Source organism: Rhinoderma darwinii, chromosome 9, assembly GCF_050947455.1.
Source record: "Rhinoderma darwinii isolate aRhiDar2 chromosome 9, aRhiDar2.hap1, whole genome shotgun sequence".
NCBI classification, from domain to species: domain Eukaryota; kingdom Metazoa; phylum Chordata; class Amphibia; order Anura; family Rhinodermatidae; genus Rhinoderma; species Rhinoderma darwinii.
The window spans coordinates 97340282-97356706 of record NC_134695.1 but is presented as its reverse complement, the minus strand read 5'-3'; positions in this window follow the sequence as shown (position 1 = coordinate 97356706).

Sequence of the window (16425 nt, the reverse complement as noted above, 5' to 3'; positions counted from 1 at the left end):
GGCAGTATCACATAAAAATTGTCATACAAGACCAACATTCGGCTGGTATGAGAATTAAATTTCAATTGCCGGAGGTATAAAGAGTCATTTACAATTGGCATCCTCGACCTTAACACACCAAAATGTCCTGAGGTTCTTTTTTGGCTTCTATAGTGGATTAGTTAGCAAGAAAAGGTTACAAAAGAAAAATTATCATATAAAAAAAAATACCTATGTATGTAAAATATAATCTTGTGTCGGACAAAAGGCTACGGAAAAAGATAAAACTCTGAGTCGTAGTTTTATCTTTGATATATCGTTATTTAAAGAAGGTGTTTGATGGTATAAACTGTCCACTGGGACACAGGGCTACAGCTATCTGAGCTGTAATCATAAAGACATAAGGAGCCATTCATCATGTACTAATCACAGTTACAAGGAAGGAAATGACTGTATTAAAAAGAAATGAATTCCTGCTGCATAATCTTTAAAGAAGGGACATAGGTTAATATTAATGTGGAAGTATGCGCTACAAGGTAAGGGAAGAATTATTACCAATCAAGTCAACAAGCTCATATAAAGGTGGTTAACACTTATATATTCTGGGCAGAAATCACTAAATAGGAAAGACAATCAGGGATACTGCGCCTCTCGAAGTCATGTGTCTGGAGATGAGTCTGACCACTTTATAAAGTGTTTATATGTCAGAGGTTGTAGTGTTAAGCCATGGAGCTAAAGGCTGCCGGCAGATTTATAGCCTGGTGATTTGCAAGAATCTGTGCTTTGATTTTCATGACCCCAGCTGCCGGATCACAATACATTTAGACAGATTATTCGAGAGAATATAAGGAACGATTAATACAGAACACAATGAGGGAAATGTATTAATACCATCTTAAAGTTAGGATGAAACTAGACCGGACAGGTTGAAAGTTTAGCAAATTAATCACAGTGGTGCATGTTGTATGATATATTTGGCGCATCTTGCTACACATGTTCACGTTCCTTATGCCACCCCATCGTGGCTCCTCTAAGCCAGATTTTTTTCAAAACTGTCTAATGAGGTGTAAAAATGTATGAAACACAAAATACATTTTGCCTATGGCATGTACTCCAGTTTTTTGATGCAATGTTAGGCAAATGATCGTGCATTTTGCCTTGCAAATCTCTCGTACACTGATCAGCCATGGCCCATAACATTAGGATTGGTGAACTGAATATAGTGATTATCTCGTTACAATGGCAACTGACAAGGGGTGGGATAAATTGGGCAGCAGTGAACAGTCAGTACTTGAACTTGATGTGTTGAAAGCAGGAAAAATGGTCAAGTGTAAGGATCTGAGAGACTTCGACAAGGACCAAATAGTGATGACTAGATGAATGATTGAGTGCAGCACCAAAACGGCCCGTCTTGAAGGCTGTTTCCGGTAAGGAGTGTTTATTACCTACCAAAACTGGTCCAAGGAAGGCCAATGGTTGAGCCGGCGACAGGGTTATTGATGAATGTGGGAAGCGAGGCTATTTCATCTGGTCGATCCCACAGACGAGCTACTGTAGCACAAATTGCTGAAAAAGTTACCACTGGCTATGCTACAATGATGTCAGAGCACACTTCAGTGCAACTTGTTGCATTTGGAAATGTGTAGCTGCAAACCGATCAGAGTGCCGATGCTGACCCTTGTCTACCGTAGAAAGCGCCTACAAGGGGTAAGTGAGCATCAGAACTAAAACATAGAGCGATGGATGAAGGTGGCCTGGTCTAATAAATCACATTTTATTTTACATAATTTGGACTGCCAGGTACTTGCATGCTGCTTACCTGAGAAAGAGATGGCAGCAGGGTGCACTATGGGAAGACGACAGTACTCCCTAATGGCAGTGGCCTCTTTCATCGGGATAATATGCCCTGCCAAACTGCAAAAATTGTTTACTAAAGGTTGGAGGAACATGACAAGAGTTCAGGTTGTTGACTTAGCCTTTAAGTTCTCCAGATCTCAATGTAATTCAGCATCTGTGGAATGTGCTGGAAAAACATGCCCAATCCATTGAGGACCCACCTTGCAACTTAGAGTACAAAAAGGATCTGCTGCTAACATCTTGGTGCCAGATACCACAGGACACCTTCAGAGATCTTTTGGAGTCCATGTTTCAACCGGTCAGAGCTGTTTCGGCAGCACGAGAGGGACCCACACAATATTAGGCAGGTGGTTTTAATGTTATGGTTGATCGATGTTTATATATCAAGTAGAAGGTGTACACAGATAGATTTAGCAATGTTTTTGGACAGGCCGGCATTGAGCAATGCTCTATGAATCAGAAGCTCCAAATAATTTGAAGAAGGGTTATTAGACCTCAGTGAAAAGTTTGTTCTGACAATATTGATAGTTTGTATATCTTTGGTGTTCGTTTATATGACCAAAGACTTTATGTTTAACTACCTTTGTGTTCTGGATTATATGAAGTTTTATTCCTCTGTCAAACCTTTTCTTATATAACAAAAAAATAACAAGCACTGAAATGGGACTGAAAAAATGAGACAACTCCTGAAGACAATATTCTTACTGGTCTCAAAATGTTTCTATATTCCTGGGGGAGAACAGCAAACAAACAACTAGGAAAAGACATGTTCGCTGTTGTAATTTTTTTTATGATAACTTGGCCCAAAATAACCCAGGCAAAATTTCCAGAACTCCCAAACTTCCAACTGATAAGTAGAATATTGCAGTCACCTGAATCCCAAATACATAAGCTTGTCTGCCCTACCCATATGTGGTAATGGATCTACATACTTGCCATTTTGTTCAAATTGACTTTGTAATTAAAATAATATTGTGACCAAAGACATTTGTCATATTTAAGGGATATAACATAAAAGTCAGTCGGTAGGGTACCCTCTTTTAGGACCTACAGTTTTTGGGAGAACGGGGTCCATTCAAGTCTTCTTGAAGCCCCATGAATGGAAAGGACCAGGAGTCCAGCTCTCCTTGTCTTCCCTTCTTATTGGTACCCCACATGCGGGTGGAGTCTGGCAAATATTTGCTGGCATTTCTCATAGATATAAACGCCACAGTAAAGAAGCCATACTGTAACAATAAATACAGAGGACATAATGCCTATACAATAAGCAGTAAAGGAGCACATGCAAACGCTACGCGGTATCTTATTTTTTGGGTTTAGACTGAATTTGTCCTTTAACTCTTAATTTTTCTCTTTTTTATATTATTCCTTCTAATTTAATATCACCTGTTGAAATGCAATTTGCCAAATGAAATGCATGATATTAAATGATTCAACAAATACATAACAATCTTTAAAAATATACTTCTTTTCCGAACCTTGAAACATAGAGGCGATACATGAATTGGTTGAATAGACATCATATATGGCAAAGACGCTGCATAGATAACAGTTTACTACCAAGCCATGAAATATATGAGGCATAAAGATTTTACAAGGTATTCATACTGCCACAGATTGACTTGTTAAGTGGTATTTTACTGACTCAGATATAAATTATATTTTGTACCGTACATACAGGGCAGTGTGGTGCTTTACTGCAATCTTTAGAATAGAATTCTGATATTTTTTAGATTTTTGGCATTTACAATTTCAATATTTTCGTTCATTATTCTTTATCAGAGAGATACATAAAAGAGAAATCCAATTTCACCTCCAAGACAAAATTACACGAAATTCAGTTATATAAGTCTACACCAGGATATGCCAAAATGTACTGATCAGTTCGGGTCTATCAAACTGAGACACTTATGGATTACTAAAATGAAGTGGCTTCAAATGTAGTAAAGCACAGCACTCTCATCAATTTGTTACAGCCCATTTCCTTCTAGGGGACCTCCATCGATCTGTAAGTTTTAGTATATCGTATCCTAAAGGTATGTGTAACGTCCGTGGTCGCTGACCATGAACTCCTTCCATCCAGTCGACACCCTTCTCTCCAGAGATGTCTGCACATACGGCTGTCCTGTTCCACAGTGACCACCAGGGTGCGCTCGTGAGCTCAGTCCAGACTCAAGAAGCCAGAGCGCACGCATGTGGGAGATTTAGCTAATTGATCCCAGAGCACCCTGGGCTATAAGAAGGTCTCAGCCCCTTCCTCCCACGCCTGAGCGTTGTTGTCGTATCCTAAGTTTGTCTTGCAAATGGTCCTCTAGTGTTTCCTGCTCCCAGTGTCCCCTTTTACTGTATCCTGTAAACTGTATCCTGATCTAGTGTTGTGTTGAGCTGTTGCCATGCTGTGCTGTATACCACACCTGTCCTGCTTCACCTCGCCTGACATCTGCCTGCTGTCTAGACCCAGCCGAGCCTGCCTTGTACTGTCCCAGCTGCCACAGGTACCCTATACGTACTATAGACTTTTACCTGCGCCCTGTTGGCCAGCTGCCATACCGCCAAGGCGGTACGGACCAGTGGGTCCACGAACCCAACGTGACAGTATGCCAAAACTTACATTGATGAAATATTAATTTAAGAGTGGAGTCTAATAAAAATGATCTTCTGATAGGTCGTGGTTATATGAAACGATCACAGTGGTGACATCTATGATCTCGGACCACCGTAAATATCCAGAAAGAAAAGGCTCTATAGGGTTTAAACCTCAGATATTTCTTTTATTAGACATTATAAATGCTCTTCACATCATCATGACATATCAGAAGATCACTTTGACTGGATTTCCCCTTTAAGGTTTTGGATTGACCCGTTCAAAGTCTTCAAAAAGTCTTCACACCCAATAAAGATGTTCTGGCAAGGATAGAAGTTTTTTAATATTCTCACTTCATTTACATTTATTTTACTACAATATTCTGATAATCGTCCCTACAGTATAACAGTATGCTTGCCACATGTACCATATGAGAAAAAAGTGGAAGACAGTGTATCAAAATTTTACCTGTCGCAAATGAATCATCCACATTGTTATCATCACACTTTCTATGGTAAGTTTTCTTTCTCTCCCCCCAACATACAGTCACAGAGGAGTCTGAGAAGTAATTTTTGTATCTGTGACCAGTGAATACATGCACCACTAGGCTTGCAGGTCAGGAGCTTCAGGCAATGTCATTCTTGTCTAACTGCCTAGAGCAAATCCCTGTAGTCACTGTCACCTGCAATGGTGACATAACGCTGCACTAGATTCATGTCTGTTACATCCACTGCTTATCATAAATCTAACCTGAAGTCTATTCCGGCTATTGAATACAGACTGTTACCTGTGTTAGGCAAAGTATATTATTTCAAGCTTTACTAAACAAACTTAATATAAGGAGGAAACAAAAACAGATCATAGTGGTATATCGATCAGATGTATGCAGCACTCGCCTGATAGTACATGCTTAAACTGTAATAGATAGATGATAGATAGATAGATAGATAGACAGACAGACAGACAGACAGACAGACAGACAGACAGACAGATAGATAGATAGATAGATAGATAGATAGATAGATAGATAGATAGATAGATAGATAGATAGATAGATCGATAGATAGATAGATAGATAGATAGACAGATAGATATGAGATAGATAGATAGATAGATAGATAGATAGATAGATAAATAGATAGATAGATATTTTTGTATTCTCTGCTGTATCACTAGCAGGATATTTTGTTGGCAATGTATACAGGGGCATAGTAAAGTTAGCAGTCACACTTGAGGAGCCCACAGGCTCTTATGCCACATAAGAAGACACCAGTATAATAAATAGCACATAGTAGGTGGGAGGCCTGTTACATATTTTGCATTGGTCCTCAGGAGTCTCAATTTGCACCTCTGAACGTGTGTTACTGGATCTTCAAACATTTAGTAAATTGTCTTTTAGCACTTTCATATGAATTTGTTTGTGCACAATTGTACCTGAAGTTCTATGTTAAACCACTAATAGTTGTACCATGAAGTCAGCGCTCTAGCATGTAGTAATCCTTTGGCTACAGCCCTGGTGACTTTTTGTAGCCCGGCAGCCACTGGTGACCTTGAGCTATTCACTATTCCCACTTCCTAGTGACTTTACCGAGATTCTGGTTTCCTAAACGATGCCCACTTGAACCAGGTATTTAGCAGACTGTATATGTGCAGACTATTCACTGATGACCTTGTGGTATACATCATATCCAGCGTTGTAAGTGATGAAGATTGTCTTTAGAGACCAAATGGTAAATAATGATATATGTTGGTTCTCCTGAATTGGTGGTTTTTGCTGTGGTTTGCTCTGGACTCCTCGCTGTACATATTGTGATCAATCCATGACCCAAGATGAACTTCTCTGACACTTGCCAAATTCTTAATCTAAGGCCTCATCCACGCGACCGTAATGGTTTTTACTGCCTGCAAATACAGATCCGCAAATACGGATGCACATGTGTAGCCGTCTGCAAGTGCTATGGGCGAGTCCGTGCCGCAATTACAGACAAGAGCAGGACATGCTCTCTATTTTGCGGATCATTTCTACAGCCCGGACGCACATCCGTAAATATACAGAAAGGTGTCCGTGGCAAATAGAAATGAGTGGGTCTGCAATAACATCCGTAATTACGGATTCTGTAATTACGGATGAAAGCTACGGTTGTGTGCCTGGGGCCTAGCCAAAATAAATAAGAGCTTTCTTTAGAATATGACATGACTCTTAAATATCACCTACTGGAAACCCTCACCCAATCCGTATTTCAAAAGAAACAAGACACATTTTCAGACTCTTGTGTTCCATGAAATGAAGCTGATTATTTATGGAGGCTTTAGTAAAAGTCACGGTGCCCATTTTGGACATATACAAAATATCTTTCCTCCATAAGGAAGAACTCTGTCCTTTTAGTGCCACCTTATAGGCTACCTGGAATTAATGACCAAACTTTTATAGAACTTTACCATGACTGGATCTCCGCAAGAATAATTAGTACCATTAGTACCATAGACTTAACATATAATGGGGTTATTCGGGATTTTAAAATTGATAGTCTATCTTTAGGATGGGCCATCAATAATAGATCAGTGGGGGTCCGACTCTTGGCACCCCCATTTGAAAGGGCCATGGTTTTCGTACAAGTGCTGCAGTCGCTTCATTGCTTATTGTCACGTTGGGTACGTGGACCCACTGGGCCGTACCGCCTTGACGGTTTGGCAGCTGGCCAACAGGACACAGGTCACAGTCTATAGTTCGTAAAGGTGTACCTGTGGTAGCTCAGACAGTAGCAAGACAGGCTCGGCTGAGACTTAGGCAGCAGGCAGGCACCAAGCGTGGTGTAGCAGGACAGGCGTAGTACTCAGCACAGCACGACTCCAACTCAATATGGCACTTGACCAGGATAGCACGGGATACAGGTTACAGGTAGCAGGAACGGGAAACACTGGAAACTGGAAAACGCTTAGAAGACCATTTGCATAGACAGACTAGGGTAACGACAACAAGGCTCAGGCAATGCAGGGAGGGGCAGAGCCCTTCTTATAGTCCAGATTGATCTGGGAGCAATCAGCTCAATCTCACACCTGTGTGCGCTTTGGCTCCTTAAGTCTGGATTGAGCTCGCGAGCGCACCCTGGTGGTCATTGTGCAACAGGACGGACGCATGTGCAGACATCTCTGGAGAGAAGGGCGTCGACCGGATGGAAGGAGTTCGTGGTCAGCGACCACGGACATTACACTTATGTCGGGTTTCATTCCTGTTCATCCTTATACACGACATTACTTTTGTGCAAGGTATTGCAGCGCTGTCCCATTCAAGTAACAGGCTATCAATTTTAAAATTCCAGATAACCCCTATAACCAAATTCCTTGGTCCGCTTTATTTAGTCTCCCATATTCACTATGCTAGTCTATAAAATGACTTGGATCCACAATATTTTTCTAGGAAGGTTTTCAAAAACATTTTTTTTTTTACCTCAAGCTTTAAGACAATGCTAAACTGTGTTTGTTTGAGGATATATTCCCTACTGAGATAATTGTGGATCACTGACTGTAATCTATACCGATAGACTATATTCTTGAGAAAGCGCTCATACAGATATTAGTTTTAATACAGAAACCATTTCGAGTGATTTCACTTCTGTAATAAGAAAAACTGTACCAGAACATTTTCCAGTGACTCGAATTCCAGACACTTTTTAGATGGTGCCCTGTGCCGACAGGAAATTTCACATTGTAACACAACCATATGCAGTTTATTAATCTCTGAAACAGGGAATAGAGACAAAGTGAAGTAATGAAGGTCAACGCTCAGAGCCTGAACACCTCGAATGATACTAACCACCACTGTCATTTCGGAGAAGCACATCATTAATAAGGTAGTAATAGGGTTTCAGATTGAAATTGAAGTTTAAAACCCATCTTTCTTTTAGTGTGGATAATTGTCTGCAACACAGAGGTCCAAAAGAGCTGAGATAACAAATCCCAGAGGTAAAATATTTATTGAGCTTGTCTGGTCGACAGAATAATATTCTAGACGACACAAATACTCAGAATAACATAACAGGAGTTTTCCTACCATAGACATTTATATCATATGCTCAAGTTTATGGGAGTTATGGAGACAGAGTAGACTTGAATGGAGACATTTATGGGGCCACCTCTCCGTTCAATGGCCTCCCGGTTGCAGCAGCTGGTATCCTGTGGGGCACAATAGATCACCCTCAATATAGATGGGACATACCAAGATGGTGCCTGGTCTTTCCATGAGCTTGGAAGAAGGGTCTGATGAAAAAAATATAAAAAATAAGCTGCCATGAGATGCCAACCAAGGACAACATCTGCATGGAGTTTGTATATTTGAGTTTCCCATGGGTACTCCATTTTTTTCCCACACTGCAAAAACATACTTTCTACTAAATTGACCGATTGTGTTTAATATGTATTGGGAACATGTTGGACAATAAATAGGCTGATCCACAGGAATGGCTTATATGTTAATAATATACAGTATATTCTGATAGCTATAGTTTACATCTCAAATCTTCTATGCATTAACCATTCTCTTTTTGACTGACAGAGACCAAATTTGTTCTTTATAGATTTCATTCCTCTAGGAATCTACATGAATAAAGATAGTTATGAATTCACACCTACAACATGCCTGCCCGTAACACAAGACGATATATAGTGCTGATTTAGCAGAATTCTAATTACAGAACCTATCTGCTCCTCCGTCTGTATAATGGTTTGGCCATAGATTCCTTCAATCAAGAAACTAATTGAATACCTTACATAGGCAAGCGATAGATTAGATAGATAGATAGACAGACAGACAGACAGACAGACAGACAGACAGATAGATAGATAGATAGATAGATAGATAGATAGATAGATAGATAGATAGATAGATAGATAGATAGATAGATAGATATGAGATAGATAGATAGATAGATAGATAGATAGATAGATAGATAGATAGATAGATAGATAGATAGATAGATAGATAGATAGATAGATAGATAGATAGATAGATAATTAGATAGATAGATAGATAGATAGATAGATAGATAGATAGATAGATAGATAGATAGATAGATAGATAGATAGATAGATAGATAGATAGATAGATAGATATGAGATAGATAGATGATAGATAGATAGATAGATAGATAGATAGATAGATAGATAGATAGATAGATAGATAGATAGATAGATAGATAGATAGATAGATAGATAGATAGATGGATGGATAGATAGAGGGATGGATAGATAGATAGATAGATAGATAGATAGATAGATAGATAGATAGATAGATAGATAGATAGATAGATAGATAGATAGATAGATAGATAGATAGATAGATAGATGATAGATAGATGATAGATAGATAGATAGATAGATAGATAGATAGATAGATAGATAGATAGATAGATAGATAGATAGATAGATAGATAGATTATAAATAGGTGCCATTAAAATGAATGAGCAACTGTGTAAGACATTATCATTAAGAGTCCTCCAGAGGGGAAGCCAGAGGTTCTCTGTTCTGGCTAATAGAGAAGGTCCCAAGCACGTGACCCCGCTATGTCCATAGAGTATTATCGTTGACAGGTATTATCCTAATGGGATAATATATCCATAGGGAACTAGAGTAAAAATAAACATATTACTGGTAATCGGGACCTGACTGGCATGGGCCACTCACAACTGCTCAAATACAAAGTCACCCAGCCGCCCTTTAACAAATATGTCAAATAATATGGGGTTCTATTCAAAATCAAGACTTAATTAGTCTTCCCATTGTCCATTTGGTACAAAGTTTTTACACGTCCATGTTCACACATATAAATGCAGATACAAGCTAGAAATCCTGATTATTGACATAGACTCATTAGACATAGAGGCATTTATCAGGTCATGTGTCGCCTGCTCTGATAGCTGGGAACGCCATGTAATTGCCAATCCACAGGAATTGTGGGTATTGTACTTGACTACCCAGGGAGATTTGTACCTGCTTATAAAATTCAGTAAACTACATCCCAATTATATCCTCTTAAAGAATTTACACAGATAGATTTTTTTTTTTCCCCACAAAGGGATAACTAATATAAATATACTTTGGGCAGAATGAATATGTTAAGTAAGCCCTGAAGGAAATGATTAGTGAATATTCAGCAGAACGATCCCATAATACATGATTAAATCAATGCTGCTGTGTGACTTTGCTTCAGGTTATTTTGAACCTAATGCTTTTATTTCTGAGCAAAATCCACCTTGAGCCTTTAAAATATATACGAAAACTTGATAGGCGCAGTTGGAGTGGATCAGTTGTCTCATCGTAGAAACCTTTGAACAAAATCATTGCAATTATTAGAGTGTTACCTTATAACTCTTAAAGGCTGTGTACACCTTCGAATTAAAAATAAAAAAATGTATATTAGTGTGTTTTGTGTAACTTTCTAAATACATTTTTATGAAAAATTATATTTACTTTTTGAGATACAGCTGCTTTGTATCCTGTATACAGAGCAGCTGTATCTAGCGCTGAAACCTGTATCCAACAGGTTAGCGGCACTGACGGGCTCAGTGAGTCCATCTGTCATTGATCACATCTAAGATATGATGTGATCGGTAACAGCTCGAGAGTGTTGCGTGTCAGAGACGACGCAAGACCCTCTGACACTAAACCCGTCAGTGCCGCTGACCTGACGGATTCAGCTCTCAGCGCACGATACAGCTGCTCTGTATACAGGATACAAAGCAGCTGTGTCTCAAAAAGTTTAAATAATTTTTAATAAAAAGTATTTAGAAAGTTGCACCAAACACACTGATAACTATAATGTATATGTAGGCTGGATCTCATTAGACAGCTGTACAGTAGAATCTGCTATGATTCCCTCCGGAATACCAAAATATTGTTACTTGCCACTGCCATATAAGATTTCATTCTATTCAACGTAAAGGGGCTTGCCACTTTTACAAATTTTCTTGCCATATGATTTAAAGAGGAGCTGTCACGTCTCCTGACAGGTCTATTTTAGTAAATACTTGTATTCCCCATGAAATAACAATTCTGGAGCATCTTGTCTTAGAACTCTATGTTGTGCTTTTTCTCTCTGTTATTCCTCCTAGAAATGTATGAATAAATTACCAACTGGGTGTAACCAGTTGGGGGTGTGTCCCTACATAGGCTGACAATGTCCAATCACTGCTGACAGGGTGAGAATGTGTAAGGACACACCCCTTTGAAAAGGTGAATGGTAACACCCAGTTGTCAATTTATTCATAAATTTCCAGAAGGAATAACAGAGGAACGGCACAATGCAGAGATCTAAAAAAAGATGCTCCAGAATTGTTATTTCATGTAGAATACAAGTATTTACTAAAACAGACATGTCAGGAGGGCGGACTGGTCCTCTTTAACATAAAGTGTCTTTCTAAGTTGTGCTCGCTCCCCCAATATGTGGGATGGGAGAGCATGTAAATAATTGTGGCACAGTGTTTTTTATTTAATATAATGTAATTTTTTTATTGCTGTTGATTTATACAACAAAATATTCCATACTACATAAGGGTCAGTTGACACAGAGATTTTTTACACGTTTTTTTGAAGCGGAAACCACGCCAAAAATGCCTCCCATTGATTTCAATGGGAGGCAGAGGCGTTTTTTTCCCGCGAGCCTATCTTCGGGCGTTTACGCCTCTGACCTCCCATTGACATCAATGGGAGGCAGAGAAAGCGTATTTCGCCGTGTTTTATGCCCGGGGCGCTCAAAAATACAAAGAATTACTAATTTGTAGAAAAAGAAAATAAGTCATGCTACCAAATTTGATTCTACATATGGCTGCATCAGGAGCAGACACAGATAGCAGGGGCCCCCTGTGCAAGAACAGTATATGGGCCCCTTGTTCACAAATAGATTTCTGTAATGAATCAACTTATGTCTCTCTAAGAATCCACTATTAAATGTGAGCCACAAAATTCAGTCACTATCTAATAGACAGAAGGGAGCTGCTAGCTGTTTTTTGGGTGGCAGTGGGCCCCTTTACCTACTGGGCCCCTGTGCAGAATGTGGAGGCCTATATAAAGTGAATGCCCCCCTTTTAGAACTATTTCATTTTTAGTTCCAAGATTGTATTAAAATTATCCAATTTTCACTGCTTGCAACTACCTTAATGCAGATCGTAAGAGCTTTCTGCATGCACATTTAGTAGTGAATCTAATGGAAGCTGTACAAGTATGTATGCAGTTAGCTCCACCTAGTGGTGGCTGTAGGCGGCCAGAATTATTTCCTCTGACAGGGGATATGGAGTTCTGCAGATAAAAATGCTCCAACTCTTAAACAGATATTAACAAATTAATCAGCACATAATTTTGGATAAAAAAAAAAAATGGTGCTCAAAGGTGGAAAACCATCTCTTAGACTTCATTGTCTTAAATGGTAAAAAACAGGTTCTTAAAATTTTTGGTCTCAGTTCATTTTATGGCTATAGAAAATGGAATGTGTCTCTCTATATTGGAATTGCTGTGTTTGGGTATAAGGTTCAGTCACATTGGCTGTAGACGAATCCTCTCTACCATTATAAGCAGATGCACAAATCTCAGACTATTATTTATAAGGGCTGAGAATACTGATTTTCCACTGCTCTCCAGAGAGCGATCTTGCAGGGAGTTGCTGTAGATTTATACCCATCCAAATGCCCCTTTTACACGTCTTAATTGGCGAGGATTGACAATAGTAAATGTGATTATTATAATCAGTAACAACTTATTGGTTAACAGAAAAACCTGTGCAATTTTAAGTGATCATATGGGAATCGTTCCTGGAAATGGCAACATTTAGAGCATGCTGGTAATATGGAAGCTAATGAAGTTTCAGTCCATTAGGGGAAAACAAATTAACAAATAATGCTAATACAAAATATGTGATTTACAAAAAGGCACACGCGGCTCAATATATTCAGCTGACAAAACAATCCTGATAATTAAGGGCAGATACAACTCGTTTTTGATTGCTACAATTTAATGTTCGCCCCAAGACTGCTGTGCACTAAAATCACTTACCACTTTATACTAATTAGATTTCCACATAATACATTTGAAAACTTTATATTACTTTAAAACAATGCTGTAGATCCGGAAAACTTACATAAAAATGATAGGACTAATTAAGGACTAATTAAAGTGGAAAAAATAAATTAAATAAATAAAAATATAATAAAAATAATAATAATAACAACAATATGTTAGTGTCAATATTATTACTATTATTTATATAAGTGTTTCGATTATTTAAAGGGATAGAAAAGCATTTTTGAACACGTTATTAGGCCATTCTAAGGGTCCTTTTACACTGGCCAATTTTGGTCGTAAACACAAGCACCAATCAACGAGACAGATCATTAATCGGCGCTCATTTGCTTTTTTTCACAAGGAGCTATGATCAATCATGTATGCAAACGAGCGATTGGCACTGCAATCGTTCGTCCCTGTGCATTTCCATCATGTCGGCAGCACGTTTCCCTGTTTACACGGAGAGATGTGCTGCCATCAATGATAATATTTTGTGCTGCATGATACAATCTGCCGATGAACAAGCGTTTTCTCGTTTATCGACTGATCGTTGCCCAGGAACGATCGTTCATATGACCGATCATTTGCCCGATCAATAGCCTGTATAAAAGTGCCTTAAGTTAATAGCGGGGAGTCCCTTGTTAGGGACCCCATTTAGCCGTCAAAGGATAGAGCATCGACACAACTTATGAAAATGAATTACATTGTATGATTCAATGATATATATTTTCAGTAAATTAATTGGTTTCAGAGATGTGTTAATGCAATTACTGATGTGGGTGTAGAAACATATTATTCTGCAGCGCATATTTAAAATAACAAACTCCAGAAATTCTGTCCCTGCTTGGGAGGAATATTGATTTGATCCTGACTCACACGTTGGATATATGAAGATCATTTGTCATACAGATGCTCTCCGTATGATTCTGTACTTTAAAGGGTAACAACAAACTACATTCAACAAACTTCTGACATGTCATAGTGACATATCAGAAGTTTTGATCGCTGGGGTCCGAGCACTGAGACCCCCACCAATCACTAAAATGAACCGGCAGAAGCTCTCGTGTGAGCGCTGAGCAACTTTGTTTATGTTTGGCTTTTTCCGGAAATCAATGTAGCAGTGTACGGGCTCAAGAGAAAGTTTATGAGCCCGTACAGCGCTACATCAGTTTTCCGAAAAGTTTGTTGAACGTTTGCAAAACACGGACGCACACGGATGGCATCCGTGTGCCGTCCATAGTTTTCACGTCGCCATACATTTGAATGGGTGAGACCCTAGCAGCAAACACGGACAGGGATAGGACCTGTTCTGAGTTTTTACGGCCCCACACAGATCCATGAAAATCACAGTAGTGTGCATGGGGCCATAAAAATGAATGGGTCAGTGTGCTAGCCATTAAAAAAAAGGGATAGCCCACTGACGAAAGCAACGGTCTTGTGCATGTAGCCTAATACTGGGGGAAACACTGAAATTGGCATCCAGAAGGACAATCAGATAAATTCCCTAGGTAGACTGATCTTAACAATATGGGGAATTTATAAAGCCCGCTTTTCAAATTGCACTCCGACACAGTGGGCAGGGCTTAACAGGAAGGGGCGGGGTTATGGTGGCCTTATAACGTTACAATATAAATGCATAAATTAACTTAAGCTCATAGCTGGAGTAGATTGGATTTCCAACCGCATGGACGGCCGGAGATGCGCCTAATTTATTTAGAGGCGTATCTTACTCCAATTTTCTAAACTACAAGAAAGGGGCTTGTGCTAGCTCCAAAAAGGAAAACAGGTGCTGTCTTAATATTAAATACTTCTTACTAAATGACAGCAACACTCACAAAATAATTATACATTCAATGAAAACTTTATTGTTGCATATAAATAGACAGATTATAAAAGAGTGTGCACACATGGGCACACTAAAACAGACATTTTACAACAAATATATTGCTCCCTATTACAGGAACAATTGATAAACTGTGCAGTCAGTGGACACAGTTTTGCAGGTAACCCTCTTATTCATTTACAGGGTATACAATGCTCCAAATCTATGTACACATCTGGGTATTTTTCCCAGGTAACTTATATTTAGATATTGTATATGTGGGGTTATGAACCTCCCCTACCCATCTTGTAGTACAGCAGAATCCATGCTAATCCTCAAACTGGGGACTGGGAAACCTCATTATCACATCATTAATCACATTCACTTTTAACAGCACACCATGTGGTCTGGAGTGGTATTTCAAGTAAATTTTGTCATTAAATTCTGGTGAGTTTCAGTATTGTATTTTCTACGACTATAGAGTTATAGTTGATAGGTTTTATTTTGGGATGTGATTGAATGTATTTCAATTGAAAGGAAATGGTTTTATAATTTTATGTTGAATTGTGTCATGTACATCTAAAGCAATCAAAGTCCAAAGAAAATTACAGAAAAGCAGATACTTTATAACAATTAAAATATATTGTCTTGAAGAACTGTCGGCTATTTTAAAAGGCTGAAACAAATTAATCCACTGTGGATAGAATATGATTATATCTTACAGACAGAAGGTCAGGGAGACAAAATGAGATTATACCGAATGTCTATGACAAGGATATGGAAAGAAATACTGGAACCTTTAACACTACATCATGATGACTAGCAAAATCTATTACAACCTGACATTGTTGGGTTTAGTATAAAACTCAATTAAATATTGCATTCTCCACTAATAAGTTTAAGCGTCAATTATTTTAGGATTAGCCTCTGGTCTTTTAATCTGTGTGTATTGCAGGAGCACATCCGAGCAACTTGATTAATCTAGGTTAATCTAGGAGACATTTAGCAAGGTCAGTAAAGACGTATGGGTGCAATACTCTGTCTAAACACCAGGTGGTGATATACTTCTAAGGCATCCTTACAGGGTTTGTAAACATTTGCTACAATTTTTTATTCCTCCAATGCATTGAAAAT